This window comes from Glycine max, chromosome 3, assembly GCF_000004515.6.
Source record: "Glycine max cultivar Williams 82 chromosome 3, Glycine_max_v4.0, whole genome shotgun sequence".
NCBI lineage: Eukaryota > Viridiplantae > Streptophyta > Magnoliopsida > Fabales > Fabaceae > Glycine > Glycine max.
In genome coordinates, this window is record NC_016090.4 from 23,249,086 (window position 1) to 23,273,355 (window position 24,270).

The following is a 24,270-nucleotide window of genomic DNA, read 5'->3' on the forward strand; positions in this document are numbered from 1 at the left end:
TACCTTGCTAAAATCACTTATAAAGCGCCTGTAGAATCCTGCATGCCAAGAAAAGATCGCACTTCTCGCACGCAAGAGGGGTAAGACAATTGTGAAATAACAAATTTTTTTGCAGGATTTACTTCAATGCCCTTATTGGAAATAATATGGCCTAAAACTATACCTTGCTCAACCATAAAATGACATTTTTCAAAATTTAGAACAAGGTTAGTTTCAGTGCATCTATTCAAAACCTTTTCCAGACTATCCAAACAAATATCAAAAGAGGATCCATATATAGTGAAATCATCCATAAACATCTCTATGCAATTTTCTAAAAAATTACTAAAAATACTAATCATGCACCGCTGGAAGGTACCAGGGGCATTGCACAGGCCAAAAGGCATCCTCCTATAGGCAAAAGTGCCAAAGGGGCAGGTGAATATGGTCTTTTCCTGATCCTCAGGAGCAATAGTGATTTGCATATAACTAGAAAAACCATCAAGGAAACAGTAGTGAGATTTACTTGCTAGGCGTTCAAGTATCTTGTCAATGAATGACAGTGGAAAATGGTCCTTTTTGGTAACCTGGTTCAGCCTCCTATAGTCGATGCAGACTCTCCAACTGTTCTGCACCCGAGTAGGAATCAGCTCCTCCTTCTCATTTTTGATCACGGTGAGGCCGATTTTCTTTGGAACTACCTGGACAGGACTCACCCATTGGCTGTCGGAGATAGGATAAATGATTCCAGCTTGCAAAAGCTTGGTTACCTCCTTCTTCACTACATCAAGAATCATCGGGTTGAGTCTTCTCTGTGGCTGTCTTACTGGTTTAGCCCCATCCTCTAAATTTAGATGGGGTAATACCAGGAATGTCCACCAGGGTCCAGCCTATAGCCTTCTTATGCTTCTTGAGAATTGATAACAGCTTCTCCTCTTGCTCATTAGCAAGGGAGGAAGATATAATTACTGAAAAACTTTTGCTATCATCCAAGTAAGCATATTTTAAATTTGATGGCAGAGGCTTCAATTCTGGTGTGGGCGGCTGGATAATGGTAGAAAGAGATGGTTTCTCAGCCTGTACCTCATAAAGAAAGTCAGAGGTATGTGTACTTCCTGAAACATGGTTAGTTCTATCTGACTCTAGAAAATCAATCTCAAGAGGTAAAACATCACCAGACATGTAATCAATATAAATTTCAGATTCACTCTTAGCATCAAATTTAGACATATGATCAAGTACAAATTCAGATTCAATGCATGAAGAGTGACAGGCATGCAGATTAGAATTAAGATCAGTCATGTATTCATCAACAATATGGTCAATTATTTCAACACGAAATACAGAAAGATCTTCAGATGGGTGTTTCATAGCATCAAGAATATTAAAATGAACAGTTATATCACCAAACTCCATAGATAGTGTGCCTGCATATACATCTATCTTAGTTCTAGCAGTTTTCATAAAAGGCCTGCCTAGAATGATGGGAACTGATCCTTTAGAAAATCCCTCCTCCATATTCAAAATATAAAAATCAACAGGGAAAATCAGCTCACCAACTCTAACTAAGACATCCTATATGAAACCAGCAGGATAGGCAACACTTCTATTAGCTAAATGAATTACCACATCAGTTGACTGCAAAGGACCTAGAGATAGAGAATTAAAAATAGACAGAGGCATAACACTAACAGAAGCTCCTAAATCTAGCATGTCATTGTCAAACTTATTGTTCCCTATAATACAAGGTATGGAGAATGTACCTGGATCTTTACATTTTTCAGGGATTTGGGGAACAGATTTACCAATCAATGCGAAGAAATTTATGCCCATACTAATTCTTTCACTTCCTTTAAGCTTCCACTTATTAGTGCATAGCTCCTTTAAGAATTTAGCATATCTTGGAATTTGCTTTATTGCATCCAGCAGAGGTATGTTTACCTCTACTTTTCTAAATGTTTCCAATATCTCCTTCTCTGCCTCTTCCATTTTTTTGTTGGAAATTGCTCTTGGAGGGAATGGAAGAGGGATATGCTGCTTCTATAAATCAGATTCACCTGCATAGAAATTGTTAGGTAACTTACTCTTTAAATTTTTGTCATCATCTTTTTCTGGAGTAGAGTGAGGTTGGGCAGGTTCATTTGCGGATGAGAAAGATGCTACTGGTTGAGATCCTTGACACTGCTTTTCTGACCTCAACGTAATGGCACTCACATTTTTGGGATTCTGGACAGATTGAGAAGGTAATCTGTCAGAATTCTAGGACTGTTGTTGATTTAACTATGTAGCCAATTGTCCCATCTGATTAGTTAATCTCTAAATGGAGGCTCTGGTCTCTTGTTAAAACTGCATGTTTTGCATAGTCATTTGCCTCACAAGTTCTTCAAGGGAAGGTTGTGGAGGAGCCTCAACTGTTTGTTGTTTCTGGGGCTGTTGCTCGATTGGTGGAGGAACGTATGGTCTGCTTAGGCTAGCAACATTTTGAAAATAAGGTTGTTGTTGTTGCTGCTGTTTTGAAGGATTCGACCATCTAACGTTGGGATGATTCCTCCACCCGGGATTGTACCTGTTGCTGGAGAGGTCATAATTATTTTGTTGTGGCTGATTTTGCTGCTGAGGTTGAGGAGGTCTGTTGTTGATGTTTGCAGCATAAGCTTCAGGCTGTTCAATTGCTTCAAATTGTTGCATAGAAGGGCAAAGGTCTGTGTGGTGGTCGGCAGAGGAGCATAAACCACAGAGTCTGGCGACAGGTGCAGATTTTTGATTCATGGCCAGTTGGGTTACCAGGTTAACCAAGGCTTCTAGTTTACCTTCAAGCTTTTAGTCTCAATTGATGAAGATGAATTCGTGGCTACTTCATGCACTCCTCTAATGACAATAGCATCATTTCTGGCACTAAATTGCTGGGAGTTGGAAGCCATCTTCTCGATTAAATTTATGGCTTCAGTAGGGGTCATGTCTCCAAGGGCTCCACCACTGGCAGCATCTATCATACTTCTCTCCATGTTACTGAGTCCTTCATAAAAATATTGGAGAAGAAGCTGTTCTGAAATCTGATGGTGGGGGCAACTGGCACATAGTTTCTTAAATCTCTCCTAGTACTCATACAGGCTCTCTCCACTGAGTTGTCTAATACTTGAGATATCCTTCCTGATGGCTGTGGTCCTGGAAGCAGGGAAATTTTTTTCTAAGAATACTCTCTTAAGGTCATCCCAGCTCGTGATGGACCTTGGAGCAAGGTAATATAGCCAGTCCTTTGCCACTCCCTCTAATGAATGAGGAAAAGCCTTCAGAAATATGTGATCCTCTTGGACATCTGGGGGTTTCATGGTGGAGCAGACAATGTGAAATTCTTTCAAATGTTTGTGCGGGTCTTCACCTGCAAGGCCATGAAACTTTGGAAGCAAATGGATCAGTCCAGTTTTAAGAACATATGGGACAGCCTCATCAGGGTATTGGATGCACAAGCTTTCGTAGGTGAAATCAGGTGCAACCATTTCCCTTAGAGTCCTCTCACGGGGTGGAGGTTGTGCCATGTTCTCAGAATGTTCAAAATCAGAATGTTCAAAATTATAATGCTCAAAATCACCAATAACAAAATGCTCAGGATGCTTAAAAGGTACTAAATGATTTCTAACTAATATATGAAATGTCCTATCTATCTCAGGATCAAAGGGTTGTAAGTCAGATGGATTGCCTCTAGTCATACACTAAATCCAGCATGCACAATTAGTTGCCTTCTTATGCAAGTAACAGTGTAGGTTTGAACTACAACTACAATTAAATGCTATCCAAATGACTTGAAAGTTAGTGAGCAACCTTATAAAATGATGGGAAGATAGCACAAAAAATTTCAAATGAAAATTCAAAGTCTAACTATATAAGCTAAAAATGATAAGTTAAGAAAAATAAGAGAATAATACTTGGAAAATAAAAAACTTTTGACAGAATCACAATTTTTGGAAGAAGGAGACCTCAGCCAGCCCATGGCCCACTGCCACGACCTGGGAAATATTTTTCTACCCCAAATACATATATAATAATTGCGATTCTGATAACCGAAGCAAAAGTTATGGCCGTTTGAAGTTTTGCTAAAAATCAAATTTGCTACTTTTTTGGAACTTTCAAATCTGACCAAACTAAGGGCTCTAGCTATTTTTCCCACAAAATATTGATAAAAAGAAGTGACCTGATGCAATCCTCCCTAGGAAGGGACCAATCACTAGAACCATGAGCAAGAGGCTCCAAGAAGATTGGGCTAGAGCTGCTAAAGAAGGTCCTAGGGTTCTCATGAACCTTAGGGTTGATTTCTAAGCCCGTGGGCCAAGGTTGGGTCCAATTATCTTTGTACATATTAGACTAGGATGTCATTATATTTGGTCCTTGTATTTAGGGCTCCATATTGTAGGTAGAGTACCCTAGAAATATAAGATTTTTCAGCCCTTGTAATTTTGGGCACCTAGACTAGTTTTTGTATTAGGGGTAGTTTTGTAATTTCACATGCACTAAGTGGATATTTGATGTGTGTGGTTGGAAATAAATTTAATTGAATTGGTAGAAGCCCAATCCAATTAAATTTTAGAGGGGGAGGTGAGCATTTGCTTACTACACCCCATTACCACATCATATAGTCACACTTTGTGCATGTCCTTCATGCTTTTCATGCCTCATGACACCTAAGCACACTTAGTGGAGAATCTTGGAATTGATCTTGGATTAGTGGGCTGAACCATAACTAAAATTCACTAATCATAATTAGTGAAATTTTGGCTCCACAAATTCAATTTCAAATTCAAGTGAAATTTGAATTTCCCTCCAATTTTGTGTGACACTTAGGCTATAAATAGAGGTAATGTGTGTGCATTTTTTTCAACTTTGATCATTTGAATATTAACTTCAGATTTCAGAGCTCTTTTTGAGCACAAAATTTCGTGCTCTTCTCTCCCTCTCCCTTCATTCATCTCCTTCTTCCTCCAAGCTCTTATCCATGGCCTCCTATGGTGGTGAGCTTCTTCTAGACTCATCTTCTCCTTGAAGTGGCATCTCCTCTATCTCTTCCTTCTCCATTCCGCTGCCATTTATCTTCCAAGAAGCAAAGGAATCCATTGATGAAGAAGATCCTAGGCTTACAAGCTCTAATGGAGCTTGCATCATGACCACACAAAAATTCAGCAAAAAATAACAACTATAGCTACCAAAACAAAAAATCCCAATTAATCATTAAAATGCAGTACCTGTTAAAATGCAGTAACTAGGAAGTGATCTTAGGTCGTTTCCCAACGAGCAATGATAAACCAAATGTTCATAACAGATAGTAGGAAAATAGTAACGAATTGGGGGGGGGTGTTTGCTTTTGTAAATTAAACAACGAATAAATGTGAATTATAAAATATCAGAATTAAAACACGTTGCTTTCCCTTGATTCACAAGCAAGTCTCTTATTCTAGGTTACAAGAGATTATCCTTTATCAGTTCAACCACTTAATCCAACCCTAAATTAAATTACTAAGCGAAATTTAACATAAGGCATTCATTATGTGATTAAGCAACACATACACCAATTAATCATAAACGATCATTAAGCATGAACGTAATTAAGCGCAGAGACAATTAATCAAGCACTAAGCATGCATGAATTAATAGCAACAAATTCAGAGCAATTAGTGAAGAGGAAAAACTGAATAGAATTTAACAGTAGTAATAGAACCTCAAAGAGAACTGTGCTTGATCCTTAAGAGAAAGAAACGCTGGAGACTTAGTCTTCCATTAATCAAGAGAGAATGAAATTATAGATTGAAGAACGAAATTTTATTGCTAAAACGAAAAGTCAAAACTAGAATTGCAAAATGAAAAAGTGTCTAAGAAAAGCCTAAAACTAAAAATAAAATTGGAGAGAGAGAAGAGAGAGAGAGAGGGGAAAGAGAGAGAGGGCCTAAACTAGAACCTTGGTGCTGTTATATAGTTTTCCAGCCCCAAAGCTTACAAATCTGTTTGAAATCCAAGCCCATAAATAAAATAAAATCAAATGTAGATAAGATAAGATCTAGATGAAATAATATCTAGATGAGATCAAATCTAAATACTATCTAGATAGGATAAAGATAAGATAAGATCTAATTTTGTAGAATAAAATAGTCTGCCCTCTTCAAGTCCAAGCCCAATTTTGGATTCAAGCCCAATGCTTCATTAATTCCTGAAATTAGATTAAAAACATCAAATTAGATGAATGGACCCAAATAATAAAACTGCCTAATTAATTTCACAATTAAGACTAATCAGTAATTAAAATGGTGCAAAAAGGGTTAAGAAATAGGAGAAAATAATGGCACATCACAACCTCATAAGATTCCCTATCCAATAACACTAGCACAATGGATAACAGTCATATATAAAACTAATTGAAATTTCAAAGTACAATGCATTAAGACTAATTGAAATTTCAATTCTAATTATAGAATAACACTAAAAATAGTTATATATAAAAGTACATCTAAATTCCTGTAAAAAAACTACATCTAAATTTTATCCTTTGTTTGTCCTTAGTTTTTCAAGATTAAATAGTTTGTGGACTCAAGTAATAAAGACTTTATAAATCACATCCATTTCCAATATTTAATTTTTTTAGTTGAACCCACCAATTTGAGTTCAAAATAAACTATGTTCATATGTAGCAAAAGTCAGAGAAAATGAGACCAAAGAGAATCCAGACATATTTGAATTGAAACTTGAATCATATGGTTTCTAAATTGTTATGTACAAGGCTGAAGTATTTATAGTGTGGCAGTTAAACTAATAGACATAAGTTTGTGCTTGTCTCATTCATTCCACTTCTTTACATACTAATACTAATTTATTATAACAGAATGCAATCTATTGTAATCAAATTTTCTAACAGCTAAGTGGAATTACTCTAACAACTTAGTGGAATTGCTCTAACTGCTTGAGCCTAGTGGCTCACTGCAACTAATTGGTGAATCTGACTTTGGCACCTCAGACATACTCCTGGAGGTAATTGGGCTTCCTTGTGACTCTTCTTGGCCTGTTATTATTATTGTTAGCTTCTATTATATGGCCCGTGGTGTGGTCTTGCGTATCTGTGTTGTTACTGCTATCAACTACTAGTTGAAACCATGGATACGTGTAGTCCCAAATTGTTGTCTTCCTTATTTCTTGAAGCTTACGATATTCAGGTTCATTAGTTAGCACCTTATGTCCAGCTGAACTAAGCCATCCTTGTAAGTGTCTTCTATACCATTCATTGTTGTAGCTACCAAGTTCAATTTTGTATTTGAATATTAAGAGAGGGTGACTCCTCCTAATGTTCATATACTCATGATGATTGTGTTTTGCATTTGCTACATGGTCTATGATGCAATCCTATCCCGCAAGGGCATTGGGTAGAAGACTCCAAGTAGATTGGGCTAGATATCCAAGGGAAGGTCCTAGGGTTCTCATGAGCCTTAGGGTATATTTTGAGCCCATGGGCTAAGTATGAGCCCGCTTATCTTTGTAAATATTAGAATAGGTTTTTCCTTCGTTCGGGCCTTGTATTTTGGCCATTCTAGTAGTATAGGATTTTAGCCTTGTATTTTGGGGCATTTTGAGTAGTCTTTTTAGTAAGGACTTTTTTTTGTATTTTCATATTTTTTTGTCATGGGGGTGAGCTTAGCTATTATAGGGGGGTGTGTAGCTAAGCTCTAGCTTTTCATCTCAAGGAGGTGAGCTTAGCTATTAGAGAGGTATGTGTAGCTAATCTCTAGCTTCTTTAGGAATCTTCTTAAGGAAGCTTCTCAAGGAGGTGAGCTTAGTTATGAGAGGGGTGTGTGTAGCTAAGCTCTAGCTTCTCAAGGAAGTTTTCTCAAAGAAGCTTCTCAAGGAAGTTTTCTCAAGAAAGCTTCTCAAGGAAGCTACCTAGTCTATAAATAGAAGCATGTGTAACACTAGTTGTAACTTTGATGAATGAGAGTCTTGTGAGACACAACTCAAAGTTCAACTTCTCTCCCTTTTTCTTCCTTCAATTTCGTGCTCCCCCCTCTCTTTCTCTCCCTCTTTCTTTTCCTCCATTGAAGCATCCTCTCCAAGCTTCTTATCCAAGGCTCATCTTGGTGGTGAAGCTCCTTCTTCCATGGCTTATTCCTTAATGGATGGCGCCTCCTCTCACCTCTTTTCCTTTGTCTTCCGCTGCATCTCCATGGTGGAAAATCACCATTAAAGGACCCCATTGAAGCTCAAAGATCCAGCCTCCATTGAAGCCCCACAAGCAAGCTTCCATCAGTGTATGATGTCCACAATTTTTGAACTACAAGTTACTTATCTACTATTCTCTGGTGCAATTATTCTAAAGAAGAACAAATTAGATTGCAAGAATTTCAGCAGAGAAATTTTACTTTTGTTATAAAGTGAGTTATCTATTAACATGTCGGCAGTGTTCCTTTTCTTATAAAATTGATAAACTTTGTACTTTAGATTCTCCCTTGAAGAGTATGTGTTGTTGGCAAGGACTGCATCAGCATGTGTTGTGTGCATAATGGTTATTTTAAATGCAGGAAGCTTCTCCCTAAATGATTTCATTTCCTTCAAACTATCACTTGGTTGCACATAAATAATATCCCATCCTAATGTTACTTTAAAATAGAACACGAGGCTGTGATGTAGATGGCACAATTCAAGCAAATAGATGATATCAGATTATGGCCAAATTACTGCCAAATGCTTAGGTACCTGTACAAGTTGTTGCCTTTCCTTGAGTGCAACACATTATAGTTGCCTAGCCTTTCTAGATACCAACACAATACCAGTAGCACAAGTACAATATGCACCTTAGGGTAGCCAAAAAATTGGCCAGACCAAGTACAACACTAAAACAAATCCAGACTAATTATGAACCATGAAATTAACTATTGTTGTTTATTGTCTATTAATTCAAACAATGTTGTACCATTTGGTTCAATACACATTACAACAACAAAATAAATTGGTCCATACCATAGTTAGGGAGGAAAAATTGAGTCAATAGTTTATATTTAAAGATACTACATTTACCCAAGAGCTCTTTGCCTACGACCTATGTGAGATATCTAAAAAAGTATCAGTTGTGTATCACCTGTGTGAATTGGTTGTATTAGCTGTGTCAAAAAACTTACAAAAGGCTAGAAAAAGTACATACTACATACTAGTGCTAAAAAAAGTTACAAAAGGCTAGAAAAGTACATACTACATATGACATACTAGCTTGTATCAGTTGTGTCAATTGGTTGCTTCACTTGCTGGTATGAAGGGAAATGTTTATATTTACACTTTGAGTACATACTACATAAGGCTAGAAAAAGTACTTAGAGTACATCATGAAAGATACATAGATGCACTTCAAACCTAAAAGCTAGTCAAGGGCTTTTCATTTGCATTGCATTGCATTGACACTAGTGCTAAAACTAGGCTAGCTACCTGGCTAGGCCAAAGAACCCAAATCCCACCCATACTATTCAGAATTTCAGGACCGATCAACACCCAAATACCAGGCTAGCTTCTGTCAATATTGATTCTTCATTGGACAGACCATTACCAAAGCTGCCTTCACTAAACCTTCTTGGCTCTGAGCTATATGATACAAATGAAGCAATTTATGTTCTTTGTTGTTTAGCTGAGATTCCCATTGACTTAGTGGCTGTATTCACAAGAGGACAATGCATGTAAACAAGGCAAAGTTAGAAAAATACTTAGTTAAGAAAAATTCTGATTGTATCTTAATTGTTTTTTATTGTCGAGATTATTAGCTATGATTGATTTATGTTGTTTTGTCTTTGTGATGAAAAGCTGTATTCTGTGTTTTTACTGCAGCATTGTAACCCACTGTTGTTCAGTATAAGCCAGCATCAGTACAAGACTAGCCACAACCAGTCTTTGCTTGAAAAGCAAAAGTAAGCCTTGTAACCTTCAGTCTTTTCTTGCATTGGCTATGTGGCAATTTAATTTGAACTGGTAGACTGCTACACATGTTGTTAGTTAGAGGGAATCATTATTTATGCCAGTAAAGAATTGTGTAGTTTGTATGCATTGCACTTGGCTAATTGTAGGGATCTGCACTCAGAAATAATAGACCGAAGCTCAGAAAAATTAGCTTTGGGGTCACTAATTGTATCCATTATACTGTGCCAATGTATATAAAAAATAACATGAGTCATACCACCCTTTAAATTTATATTCAGCCCCCTTCAATAAAACAAACATGCCAATCCATAGAACCCCCATAACACCCTTTAAAGTGATATTCAGCTCCACCCATGTAGGCAAATCCATATTACAAACATTGGGCCTATGATGTAAGTTTGGATATATGGACAACCTAAAAGATCATAAGTAAACTTTGTAGAGAATGTCCCATCACTCATACTTTAAGCCTACTCATTGTCACATATTGATATCTGTTTTTCGAAATGATGATTGATGTAGGTGGTCATTGATTTATTTGTTGGATTCTTGCTTTCATTTTTATTACTTGTTCACTGCCATTAATGACAACTGATATATGCTATACAAATTGTCTTCATGATGAGTGCACCTTAGATTCCCGTTTGAGACTGAATGCAATGATTCTTGCAGACAGTTTGCATTAATCATTGTATTCAATCTTGAATTGTCCGTTTGGAAATTTTGGGGAGACTGATATTTTTATGGTAGATTCATGCGTTAAGGTTAACATTATTTTGTTAAATTTGATGAAATTTCGGTACAATGCATTTCTAGTTGTTCTCTGAGTGCATACTTGATTATCGGGAAATTAATTTCACCGATTTCATGTCGTGTACTTGGAGACCAATGCAAAATGCTGCCAAAATTTTGTCAAATTTAACAAAATAGAATTAACCCTGACGTATGAAGCTACCATAAAAGACGGTCTTCCTGAATGGGATAGGGCCACACCTATAATAAAAAAGTGAGATTTTCATGCATCGAATAACTTTGTGAGTATCACAGAGTTATTACTTAGATGGATCAAAGTTGGATGAATGAAAGTTGCATCAGCCCAGAATATGAGGAAGGCGTCGAGCAGTTCTTGCAATTTGCTTCAGAAAGAGGTCGACTGGATGAAGACAGAAATATTATTTTCCTTGCATCAATTGTTTAAACGGAAGATGACAAATACTGGACGACATACAGGAACATCTATCGTGTGATGAGATTAAGAAGAATTACACGACGAGGATATGGCATGGTGAATTGACAGACATGCAGAGTGGGTCCCAATCTAAACCGTTTGATGTAGAAATAGGAGATCGCTTGGAGGATATGATTCGTGACCTTGGACAAGAGTCTTTCCATCAAGCACATGCCCCTATGTATGAAGGATTACAAAGTGATTCAAAGAAGCCTTTGTATACGGGGTGCAAGAAGTCCTTGACGCTATTGTCGGTGGTGTTAAGTCTGGTTAATGTCAAGGCAAGATATGAGTGGAGTGACAAAAGCTTTACTTCACTGCTTCAAGTAGTGCACAATCTACTTCCAAAGGAAAACATGTTGCCTAAAAGTTACTATCAGGCCAAGAAGATACTGTGTCCAATGGGTATGGAGTATCAGAAGATCCATGCTTGCCCGAATGATTGCATACTGTACAGACATGAATTGGAAGAAATGTCCAAATGCCCTAGGTGTGGGGTGTCGCGGTACAAAGTGAAGGATGATAAGGACTACAGTTCTGATGAAAACTCAAAGAAGGGCCCTCTAGGGAAGGTGCTATGGTATCTTCCCATCATTCCAAGGTTTAAGCATCTTTTTGCTAATGGAGACGACACAAAAGACCTTATCTGGCATGCAAATGGGAGAAACTTTGATGGAATGGTCCGTCATCCGGCTGATTGCTCCCAGTGGAAGAAGATTAATGGTTTGTATCCAGATTTCGGTAAAGAGGAAAGAAATCTTAGGCTTGGACTAGCCAGTGATGGAATGAATCCATATGGCAATTTAAGCACTCAACATAGTTCATGGCCAATTCTACTAGTAATTTACAATTTGCCTCCTTGGTTGTGCTTGAAGCAAAAATACATGATGTTGTCTATAATGATATCGGGCCCAAGATAGCCAGGAAATGACATTGATTTTTATCTAAGTCTGTTGATTGAAGACCTGAGAAAGTTCTGGGACAAGGGGGGTTTAGTGTTTGATGGGTTTCACGAGGAGACTTTTCAAATGCGTGTAATGCTTTTTTGCACCATTAATGACTTTCCAGGATATGGGAATCTCAGCGGTTACAGTGTTAAGGGTCATCATGCATGTCCCATCTGTGAAGAAGACACAAGCTACATACAACTAAAACATGGTAGAAAAATAGTTTACACTAGGCATCGTCGTTTTCTAAAACCTCATCACCTTTACAGGCGATTGAAAAAAGCATTTAATGGAAGTCACGAGCATGAAACTGCGCCGATACCGTTGACTGGTGAGCAGGTCTTCCAACGGCTTGAACACCTGAATACTGTATTTGGAAAGACCCAAAGGAAGGATAAAAGTAAGACTTGCATATGGAAGAAGAGGTCCATTTTCTTTGATCTTTTGTACTAGTCTGATCTAGATATTTGACATTGTATTGATGTTATGCATGTGGAGAAAAATGTATGTGATAGTGTCATTGGTATGGTTGTTAAACTCTAGAGTCAACTCGTAGACTCTTATGAGTTTAAGAGTTTACTTCAGTCCCACGTGTTAACTCGGAAGCAAACTCGTTTTTGAGCAGACTCGTGGACTCGGAGTGGACTCGAGTAAACTCGTAAGAGTTTACGAGTTGACTCTAGAGTTTGACAACCATGCATAAGTGTTCAAAATTAAAGCATTTAAATAATTAAAAAAAGCACAAATGTTTTCAAAGAAGCATGTCCAATCCTCTAATAGGATCATCTCCATGAATATCATCACTTTCATCACCATCTCCATCTCCATCGTCATCATCAAGGTCTTCCTCAGATTGTGCATCATCATTAGGTTCCACGAAAATTAAATTATCTAGATCAAAAGCTTAAAATAGATATCAAATATGCTATATTAGAAATAGTTAAAAGTCAAAATAATACACAAGCAAATTTTAAATCTGAGAAAGTTAAAAAATTATACCTTTTCTTGGTGTTATTAAAGTTTCATTTTATCTTCTCTTTTTCATTTTCCATCTCCTCAGATATGAAAAGTATAATTCTGTTGAATTTCAGTAACAAGATTGATCCAACTCCAACATTGTAGGATCAGTTGTTGTGTTTTGTAATAGACTAATATGAAGTATGAACTATGAGCTTATTGTCATTTGTTTGCAAATTGGTGCATTTTGAATATATTTACTTATCATTCATATATTTTTTTTTACGAAGTAGACTCTTACGAGTCTACGAGTTGACTCGTAGAAACTCTCACGAGTCTGTGTAGACTCTCGGTATTGATAACCTTGGTCATTGGGACGCTCCTTAACATTCAAGGCAAGATGAAAGATGGTCTGAATACCCGTCAAGATCTAGTTGACATGGGTATACGATCGCAGTTGCATCCAAGATCTGATGGCAAAAAAATATACTTGCCTCTAGCTTGTCATACTTTGTCCAGAAAGGAGAAGATCAATTTTTGTCAGTGTCTGCGCTGGGTCAAAGTCCCACAAGGATACTCTTCAAATATTAAGAGGCTTGTGTAGTTGAAGGAGCTTAAGCTGGTAGGGTTAAAGTCTCATGATTGTCACGTGTTGATGCAACAATTGTTAGCCATGGCTATACGAGACATTTTGCCTAACAAAGTCAAGTTAGCCATAACTCGCCTGTGCTTTTTCTTCAATGCCATATGTAGCAAAGTCCTTGATCCTATCAAGTTTGATGACCTGGAAAATGAGGCCGCAATTATACTGTGCCAGTTGGAGATGTATTTTCCTCCTGCTTCCTTTGACATCATGATTCACTTAATTGTTCATCTAGTCAGAGAAATCAAATGTTGTGGTCCTGTTTATTTATGGTGGATGTACTCGGTTGAGCGATACATGAAGATCTTAAAAGGGTATACCAAGAATCTACATTGTCCAGAAGCATCTATTGTTGAAAGGTACATTGCAGAAGAAGCCATTGAATTTTGTTTAGAGTACATTGAAAAGGCTAAACCTGTTGGCCTTCTTGAGTCTCGCCATGACGACAGAGTGGGCAGTAAGGGTTCAAGAGGACTGCATGTTATCACTCCAAGTGTAGAAGATTTTTTACAAGTGAGCTTGTATGTGTTGAACAACAATAATGAAGTTTTGCCATACATACTTCAACATGAAGCTTTAGTCTAACAAAATAATCCAAAAATGTTAAAGAACTGGGTGTTGAAAAAGCATAACAAGACTTTCTTTGATTGGTTTAAAGATACAATTTTTGCTGATGAAAATGCTTCAGAAACATTAAGAAATCTAGTAGATGGGCCTAAAAGAAATGTTATAACTTGTCAAGGATACGACATAAACAAGTATTCCTTTTTCACAAAAGCACAAGACGACAAAAGTACAATGCAAAACAGCGGGGTCACCTTAAGGGCTGAATCTCAACACTTTGCAAGTGTGCATGATGACAATCCATGTGTAGCTTCCATCCCTTACTTTGGGTTCATTGATGAAATTTGGGAGCTTAACTATGTCAAATTTACCGTATGTGTTTTCAAATGTAAATGGGTTAACAACAACACCGGTGTGTGGACCAATGATGTAGGATTTACGTTGGTAGACCTAAAGAAACTAGCTTACCACAATGACCCTTTCATCATGGCAGAACAAGCTAAACAGGTATTTTATGTGCAAGACCCTTGTGAAGAAAGGTGGTGCGTGGTTCTACTCGGGAAAACAATTGGTGTTAATGTAGAAGATGATGATTCATACATGGACACTTATGTTAGTCTTTTATCATTACAAATGACTCCTAACATCATCGGAGAAGAAGAAGCTGACGATGTTGTCCTCTGATGGCGAGGACGTGTAGCCCTCTGAAGGGGAGGGCGTGTAGCCCAATGAAGGCAAGGACGTGTAGTCCTCTGAAGGTGAGAACGTGTAGTCCTCTGAAGGGGAGGACGTGTAGTCCTTTGAAGGGGAAGGCGTGCAGCCCTCTGAAGGCGAGGACGTGCAGCCCTCTGAAGGCAAGGATGAGTAGTACTCTAAAGGCGAGGGCGTGTAGTCCTCTGAAGGCGAGGACATGTAGTCCTCTGAAGGCGAGGGCGTGTAGCCCTCTGAAGGTGAGGGCGTGAAGCCCTCTGAAAGCGAGGACGTGTAGTCCTCTGTAGGCGAGGGCGTGTAGTCCTCTGAAGGCGAGGACGTGTAGCCCTCTGAAGGCAAGAGCGTGTAGCCCTCTGAAGGTGAGGGCGTGTAGCCCTCTAAAGGCGAGGACATGTAGTGCTCTGAAGGCGAGGGCATGCAGCCCTCTGAAGGCTAGGAGGTGCAGCCTTCTAAAGGCGAGGACGTGTAGTCCTCTGAAGGCGAGGATGTGTAGTCCTCTGAAGGCGAGGACATGTAGCCCTCTAAAGGTGAGCGCGTGTAGCCCTCTGAAGGAGAGGGCGTGTAGCCCTCTGAAGGCGAGGACGTGTAGTCCTCTGAAGGCGAGGACATGTAGCCCTCTAAAGGTGAGCACGTGTAGCCCTCTGAAGGGGAGGGCGTGTAGCCCTCTGAAGGCGAGGGCGTGTAGTCCTCTGAAGGTGAGAATGTGTAGCCCTCTAAAGGCGAGGACGTGCAGCCCTCTGAAGGTGGGAACGTGCAGCCCTCTGAAGGCGAGGGCGTGTAGTCCTCTGAATGGGAGAACATGCAGTTCTTTGAAGGTGAGGATGTGTAGTCCACTGAAGGTGAGGACGTGTAGTCCTCTGATGGCGAGGACGTGAAGCCCTTTGAAGGGGAGGGTGTGTAGCCCAATGAAGGCAAGGACGTGTAGTTCTCTAAAGGTCAGGACGTGTAGTCCTCTAAAGGTGAGGACGTGTAGTCCTCTAAAGGGGAGGACGTGTAGTCCTTTGAAGGGGAGGGCGTGCAGCCCTCTGAAGGCGAGGACGAGTAGTACTCTGAAGGCGATGACGAGTAGTACTCCCAGGGTTTGTCCCCCCTTTTTTTGTTTAAAAACATCGATGGGTGAGAATTATGCAATCCTACCTCGTAAGGGCATTGGATAGAAGACTCCAAGTAAATTGGGCTAGAGATTCAAGGGAAGGCCCTAGGGTTCTTATGAGCCTTAGGGTAGATTTCGGGCCCATGGGCTAAGTATGAGCCCGCTTATCTATGTAAATATTAGAATAGGTTTTTCCTTCTTTTGGGCCATGTATTTTGGCCATTCTTGTAGTATAGGGTTTTAGCCTTGTATTTGAGGGCATTTTGGGTAGTCTTTGTAGTAGGGACTTTTTTTTTTGTATTTTCATGTATTTTGTCAAGGAGGTGAGCTTAGTTTTTAGATGGGTGTGTGTAGCTAAGCTCTAGCTTCTCAAGGAGGTGAGCTTAGTTTTTAGATGGGTGTGTGTAGCTAAACTCTAGCTTCTCAAGGAAGTTTTCTCAAAGAAGCTTCTCAAGGAAGTTTTCTTAAGAAAAGAGAAGCTCTCAAAAGAGCTTATGGCTTGTATCCAAACAGGCCTCTAGTCTATAAATAGAAGAATGTGTAACACTTGTTGTAACTTTGATGAATGGGAGTCTTGTGAGACACAACTCAAAGTTCAACTTCTCTCCCTTTTTCTTCCTTCAATTTCGTGCTCCCCCCTCTCTCTTTCTCTCCCTCTTTCTTTTCCTCCATTGAAGCATCCTCTCCAAGCTTCTTATCCAAGGCTCATCTTGGTGAAGCTCCTTCTTCCATGGCTTATTCCCTAGTGGATGGTGCCTCCTCTCACCTCTTCTCCTTTGTCTTCCGCTGCATCTCCATGGTGGAAAACCACCATTAAAGGACCTCATTGAAGCTCAAAGATCCAGCCTCCATAGAAGCCCCACAAGCAAGCTTCCATCAAGTGGTAATCAGAGCACAAGAGTTTCAAGTAGGTTTTCCTTAAACCTCCATTAATTTTTTTGCTTTACCTTCTCTTCCATTGTTGTTTCTTCATTTTTCTCCATGTATCTCCTCACATGTCTTGTGCTAAATGTTGTTAACATGATTCTTTAGAGTTTCCACCGATTAAACTTGCTATAGAAGCTAGATTTGATTTTCTATGGTTCAAATTTTTTGTTCTTGTTCTTGAACCATGAATTGTGTTGAGTTTAGGTTCCTTTGAGTTTTGTCTTGTTATTTTTTGTGGCTGAAACCTAAACCATAAAATTCTTACAAAAATATTAAAGTAGAAGAGATGCATGATATGAATACATTTATGGACATGAGAGCTCGAAAAATCATCTCTTCTTACTTGCGCATTTGGGGGCACAGTGCCCCATGTGTGCAGTTAAGAAGGTGATAGGACCTTCCGGCTTCCCGTGATAGAAGACGAGACCAACATACAATGCGTGTGTGACGACATGATGCAGACGGGCAAAAGCGCAACAGGGGGAGGTACACAGCATGGCAATATCCACAAATATGCATGGCAGTGTTTAAAAGGCACGCAGCGTGTTCGCTTTGTGCCCCTATTTTAGGGGCCTAAATGGGAGGAACTAAAAGGCTTTTAGTGATAATTCCCAAGGTGGTCATATCTCTCTTGATGATTTCTAGAGGTATCATCCCCTTCGACAAACATATTGCGGTAGTAGGGACTACCAGCAACAATATGTTATCAAAGAGAAAAACTCTAGATGAGGGTTCACTGTTATCAAGCAAGTCGAAGACCCAACATGACCACAGATTCACCTCCACCCCTTATGTTCCCACGGACCCAGGTATAGGGCCCCTTTTCAACTCACCGTGTGTGCAAAAAGGTGTTGGTGTTGTGTGCATCAAATGAATACATATTTATCTCATGCATACATTAAAACACACTTTAAAGCATCGAAGAAGTTTATACAAGAACATAAAGGAAAAGGGAAACCGATGAAAGGGAAAACACAATTCCACAAAAGATTAATAGGCCTAACTCTCTAAAAACAGTCTCCAGTGGAGTCGCCAACTGTCGCAACCTACCCTTCGGTGGGAGGGCGACGCGGGGCTCACATGTGCGTCTTCCAAGAAAGGAAAATGTGTGGAGTCGCCACCAACGTTTATTTGAGGAAAACGCTAGAAAAACCAGAAAAGGTGTGGTTTACAAACTTTAAGTGTGAAAGGTTTGGGAGTTGTTTTTACGTACGAGGAAGGTATTAGTACCCCACGCGTCCGTCACAAGGGACGGCTGTAACACCCTGATATATATATCTATATATATTTAGTAATTATGTTTGATGTTTGATTATTTGTTGTGTTATTTTATCCGTAATTATTTTCAAGGAGGTGAGTTTAGTTATCAAAATGGTGTTAGTAGTTAAAGTGTTAGCTTCTCAAAGAAGCCTCTTGAGAAAGCTTCTCAAAGAAGCCATGAGGAAGCTTCTCGAGGAAGCCTCTTAATGAAGCTTCTCAAGGAAGCCACATGAAGCTGTCTCGGTAAAAATGCTTTCCAGCCTCCGTTAACCGTTGGATCTTCTGGAAATTGGGTCTGCAGCTTTAGGAGACACTTGTCCATGATCTGACCGTTGGGATCTTCGAGGAGATATCTGGAGTATGCGCGATGTATCCGTTCCAAGAGCATTGCTCACTGGTGCATTTTGAGCCTTGTAGTCCAAGTAGCTTAGGAAAAATGCCATTTTATTCTTCTTCTTTCTTCCAAAACCATTTCCAATGTTCCAAGCTCTTTCTCCATCACCCACAACCACCATTAGCCACCACAAACCACCGTTGTTCTTCGTTGAAACCCTACACCGAGAGGAACCCCTCTACCGAAGCGGAATCTTCCAACTTGGCTTGTGGGTTCGGTAGAGAATGAAACCCTAATCCAACCTTTCATTTTCCTTTAAGGTAACTATGGTTCTACGCTTGTTTCTTGTTAGTTTCATCTTACCCTTGCATCTTTTCTGACTTTGGAACCGCCATTGCATGTTTTACACTTCCTTTGAAAAATCCTAGAGCAAAGAGACTTTGTAAACATTATCTTTTCATGAAATGCATGTTATTTTCGTAACCTACATTGAACCTCGGTCACATTGGCGTGGTCAGAATTTTCAAATGATATCCCTTTGTAAAACTCGAAATGCTCTCAGCACTTTTATGTAGTGACGTGGGTGTTTGACCCAGAGCATTGTTATTAGCATTGTTTTCTGAAATCTGTATTAAGTCTCCTTCGTTTTGGCATGGTATAGGCTTATGTGGAACCGACGAGTGGAGACGAAAAAGAAATCTTCATGTGACGTGATGAGGAACCCGTGGGTAGCTCATAATAGGTGAGGGGAGTTTATTATAAAATTTACCGTTTTAACACCATAGTTAGGGTCAGGGAACCTAGCTATGAGGATAACTACCTGTCCCTATTGCATGCTGATTTTTTCTTTTATAGAAAACGATGTTTTTAACTAATGGGATGCAATGAAATTGTTATTGATATGCATGCTGGTTTTTCAGGAAAAACTATATTTTGACGAATGGGATGCGATATATATATATATATATATATATATATATATATATATATATATATATATATATATATATATATATATATATATTGTGATGAATGATATTGTGTGTGTGTGTGCAGAATGCGATTTGTTGTTGATGTTGCTATTAAGGATTTTATTTGATATGTAGTGATATTACAATTATGATGATATTGATTTGAGATGACGTTGTTAATAAAGACTATGTCAACATGAATTGATGGTATTGTTGATGATTATGTGAATATGAAATGAGGTTGTTGTTGTTGTTGATAACGTCATTGAGACCAGATGATGTCTATGTTAAGAATGATGTGAAAATGGAATGTTAATTGATGTTGGAAATGCACTGGCATGTGCATGTTGTGTATGTTCATGGGGGGTGAAGTGCACTAACCTTCCAGGGTCTTTGGCACTTGCTTTGGGCCACGTTCATACGTCGTATGGACTGTATGTCATGGGGGGTCAAGTGCACTGACCTTGTCGGATGGCCCAGACGTGGGTGATTAGCGTGGTTAAAGAATCTAAGGATTTCTGAGGGGATGCTTAGGCGCTTTAATTGGTCCATGGTCTTTGGAACTTGCTTTTGGCCATGTTCATAGCTCATACGACACAGGAAATAGAGTAATTATGGCAGAGTGTACTTTGTACTGAGGGGGCTTATCACCTGGCAGGGAACTCCTTTGGGCTCCCAGGCTGATCACCTATGGGAGGGGGGCAGTTACGTGCACAACCAGGTGGTCTCGACGAACACTGCATGGTTCTCTAAGTGAGAGTGTTGTGTGGACACGCTTAGGCTATTTCCTGAGATTTGGTTGTTGGTACGTACCACATTGCATCTGAGTGTTGAGTCAGGTGCATGCATCATTTTGTGCAGTCTTGATTGGATCCATGGATGGATGATGAGTAATTGTTGGATGTGGATGATGAATAATTGTTGGGTGTGAGTGTTGAATAATGAATATTGTGTAAGCTCATAATGTTTGCTTATGTTCCTTGCTAATTGTGGTCATTTGGAATTGGTATTGGTTCTTTTTATAATGAACTCACCCTTGCAATTTTGTATCGTGTGGTTGATACCTGTTGATGTGCCATTATTTTCTCCTATTTCTTAATCCTTTTTGCACTATTTTAAGTACTGATTAATCTTAATTGTCAAATTAATTAGGCAGTTTTATTATTTGGGCCCATTAAGCTAATTTGATTTTTTAATCTAATTTCAGGAATTAATGAAGCATTGGGCTTGAATCTAGAATTGGGCTTGGACTTGAATCCAGAATTGGGCTTGGACTTGAAGAGGGCAGACTAATTTATTCTACAAAATTAGATCTTATCTTATCTAGATGTTATTTAGATTTGATCTCATCTAGATATTATTTCATCTAGATCTTATCTTATCTTATCTAAATTTGATTTGATTTTACTTATGGGCTTGGATTTAAAACAGATTTGTAAGCTTTGGGGCTGAAAAACTATATAACAGCACCAAGGTTCTAGTTTAGCTCTCACTCTCTTCTCTCTCTCTCTCTTCTATTTTTCATTTTTAGTTTGAGTCTCTCTTCTCGCTCTCTTTTATTTTCATTTTTTACAATTCCAGTTCAGACTTTTAGTTTTATCAATAGAATTTCGTTCTCTATTTGATTAATGGAAGACTAAGTCCGCAGCGTTGTTTCCTCTTGAGGATCAAGCACAGTTCTCTTTGAGGTTCTATTATTACTGTTAAATTCTGTTCAGTTTTTCCTCTTCACTAATTACTCTTAATTTGTTGCTATTAATTCATGCATGCTTAGTGCTCGATTAATTGTCTCTGCGCTTAATTTACGTTCATGCTTAATGATTGTTTATGAGTAATTGGTGTATGTGATGCTTAATCACATAATAAATGCCTTATGTTGAATTTCACTTAGTAATTTAATTTAGGGTTGGATTAAGTGGTTGAACTGAATAAGGATAAATTCTCGCAACCTAGGATAAGAAGTGCTTGTGAATCAAGGGGAAGAAACGTATTTTAATTATGATATTTTCTAATTAAATTTTACTCGCTGTTTAATTTACAAAAGCAAACAACCCCCCCCCCCCCCCCAATTTGTTACTATTTCCTATTATCTGTTATGAACATTTGGTTTATCATTGCTCATTGGGAAACGACCTAGGATCACTTCCTAGTTAATACATTTTAATATTTATTTGATTCGGGTACGGCCTCGATCAAATTTGGCGCCGTTGCTGGGGAGCAGTGTCCAAAGGTTCATAATAGCTAGTATCGTGTTAGTGTTTAATTCTTTCGTGTTTTATGTTTAATTGTTAGTGTTGTGTTAGTGTGTGTGTTAGTGTTGTTTAGTGTCTTGGTATTTTGTTTAGTGTGTGTTCTGTTTTAGTTTTTCTTTTAAGCGCTTCCCCTGTTTCAGTTTTGGGTATTTTGCTGTGAATAGTGTTTTGCGACGGATTTTAGCGACCACCATTGCTGAATTATTTGGGATTTTTTGTTTTAGTAGCTAGAGTTGTTATTTTTGGCTGAATTTTTTTGTGGTAACTTATTTTAATCTATATTTTGTGGGAAAAATAGCTAGAGCCTTTAGTTTGGTCAGATTTGAAAGTTCCAAAAAAGTAGCAAATTTGATTTTTGTCAAAACTTCAAACGGCCATAACTTTTGCTCCGGTTATCAGAATCGCAATTATTATATATGTATTTGGGGTAGAAAAAAATTTCCTACGCCATAGAAGCTGGCCATAAGCCAGCTGAGGTCTCCATCGTCCAACAAAAGTGATTCTGTAAAAAGTTTTTTATTTTTCAAGTATTATTCTCTTATTTTTCTTAACTTATCATTTTTAGCTTATCTAGTTAGACTTCGAATTGTCATTTAAAATTTTTTGTGCTAACTTCTCATCATTTTATAAGGTTTCTCACAAAATTTCAAGTCATTTGGATATCATTTAATGGTAGTTGTAGTTCAAACCTACACTGTTACTTGCATAAGAAGGCAACTAGTTGTGCATGCTGAATTTAGTGTATGACTAGAGGAAATCCATCTGACTTACAACCCTTTGGTCTTGAGATAGATAGGACATTTCATCGATTAGTTAGACATCATTTAGTACCTTTTGAGCATCTTGAGCATTCTGATATTGGTGATTTTGAGCATTATAATTTTGAACATTCTGATTTTGAATATTCTGAGAACATGGCACATCCTCCACCTCGTGAGAGAACTCTAAGGGAATTGGCTGCACCTGATTTCACCTACGAAAGCTTGTTCATCCAATACCCTAATGAGGATGTCCCATATGTTCTTAAAACTGGACTGATCCATTTGCTTCCAAAGTTTCATGGCCTTGTAGGTGAAGACCCACACAAGGATCTAAAAGAATTCCATATTGTCTGCTCCACCATGAAACCACCTGATGTCCAGGAGGATCATATATTTCTGAAGGCCTTTCCTCATTCTTTAGAGAGAGTGGCAAAGGACTGGCTATATTACCTAGCTCCAAGGTCCATCACGAGCTGCGATGACCTCAAGAGAGTATTCTTAGAAAATTTTTTCCCTGCTTCTAGGACCACGACCATCAGAAAGGATATTTCAAGTATTAGACAACTCAGTGGAGAGAGCCTATATGAATACTGAGAGAGATTTAAAAAATTATGTGCCAGTTGCCCTTACCACCAGATTTCAGAGCAGCTTCTTCTCCAATATTTTTATGAAGGACTCAGCAACATGGAGAGAAGTATGATAGATGCTGCCAGTGGTGGAACCCTTGGAGACATGACCCCTATTGAAGCCAGAAATTTAATTGAAAAGATGGCTTCAAACTCCCAGAAATTTAGTGCCAAAAGTGATGCTATTGTCATTAGAGGAGTGCGTGAAGTAGCCACGAATTCATCAGGTGAGACTAAGAAGCTTGAAGGTAAACTAGATGCCTTGGTTAACCTGGTAACCCAACTGGCCATGAATCAAAAATCTGCACCTGTCGCCAGACTCTATGGTTTATGCTCCTCTGCCGACCACCACACAGACCTTTTCCCTTCTATGCAACAATCTGAAGCAATTGTACAGCCTGAAGCTTATGCTGTAAACATCTACAACAAACCTCCTTAACCTCAGCAGCAAAATCAGCCACAACAGAATAACTATGACCTCTCCAACAATAGGTACAATCCCGGATGGAGGAATCATCCCAACCTTATATGGTCAAATCCTTCACAACAACAACCTTATTTTCAAAATGCTGTTGGCCCAAGAAGACCATATGTTCCTCCACCAATCCAACAACAACAACAACAGCCCCAGAAACAACAAATAGTTGTGGCCCCTCCGCAACCTTCCCTTGAAGAACTTGTGAGGCAAATGACTATGCAAAACATGCAGTTTCAGCAAGAGACCAAAGCCTCCATTCAGAGCTTAACTAATCAGATGGGACAGTTGGCTACACAGTTAAATCAACAACAGTCCCAAAATTCTGATAGCTTACCTCTCAATCTGTCCAAAATCCCAAAAATATGAGTGTCATTACATTGAGGTCAGGAAAACAGTGTCAAAGACCTCAACCAGTAGCATCTTCCTCATTCGCCAATGAACTTGCCCAACCTCACTCTACTCCAAAAAAAGATGATGACAAAAATTTAAAGAGTAAGTTACCTAACAATTTCTATGCAGGTGAATCTAAAGAGAAGCAACTTATCCCTCTTCCATTCCCTCCAAGAGCAATTTCCAACAAAAAAATGGAAGAGGCAGAGAAGGAGATCTTGG

General features: G+C 38.8%; 2 non-coding genes across 2 annotated transcripts; one reads left to right on the plus strand and one right to left on the minus strand.

The window, feature by feature from the left end:
• Positions 1 to 3,030: 3,030 nt before the first annotated feature.
• On the plus strand, positions 3,031 to 3,137 carry LOC113001285 (small nucleolar RNA R71). The gene has a single exon (XR_003266604.1). It is a non-coding gene; the product is annotated as a small nucleolar RNA R71 (small nucleolar RNA).
• A 19,948-nt stretch (positions 3,138 to 23,085) lies between these two features.
• LOC113001274 (small nucleolar RNA R71) lies at positions 23,086 to 23,192 on the minus strand. The gene has a single exon (XR_003266593.1). It is a non-coding gene; the product is annotated as a small nucleolar RNA R71 (small nucleolar RNA).
• Positions 23,193 to 24,270: the final 1,078 nt, after the last annotated feature.